General features: G+C 42.8%; 1 protein-coding gene across 1 annotated transcript in view; it reads left to right on the top strand.

Annotated features, from left to right (window-relative positions):
• The window catches only part of LOC109972966 (pancreatic secretory granule membrane major glycoprotein GP2-like), a 6,857-nt gene that overhangs the window by 3,417 nt on the left and 3,134 nt on the right, over positions 1–306 (top strand). The gene's annotated exons all lie outside the window — the stretch shown is intronic.

Below are 306 nucleotides of genomic sequence, written 5' to 3'. Positions count from 1 at the left end.
ATGTAAATTATGTTGTGTTTATGTACATGTGTCTTTAGTACAGACCCCAGAGGATCCTTCACCGAGTATGTTGCTTCAGAAATCTCAATCTTATTAGTGATCCATGTCATCTACATCTACTCCAGCTAACAGAACATGGTCAGTCCCTTCTATCTTCACTCATCAGCTCCTTTCAGACCTGCAATGCTCTGTCATATCACATTCAGCCAAGACCTTTAATGTTGTCAAAACATCATGTAACATTCACTCTTGCGTGGTCTGACCCACATTCTGTCCTGAACCTGACCCGGTCCAGGACCTGCTGAA

The sequence above is a fragment of the Monopterus albus genome, unplaced genomic scaffold (assembly GCF_001952655.1).
Source record: "Monopterus albus unplaced genomic scaffold, M_albus_1.0 scaffold274.1, whole genome shotgun sequence".
In the NCBI taxonomy this organism is placed as follows: domain Eukaryota; kingdom Metazoa; phylum Chordata; class Actinopteri; order Synbranchiformes; family Synbranchidae; genus Monopterus; species Monopterus albus.
The sequence above is the reverse complement of the archived record's forward strand: the minus strand, read 5'-3'. Positions and strand labels throughout refer to the sequence as shown.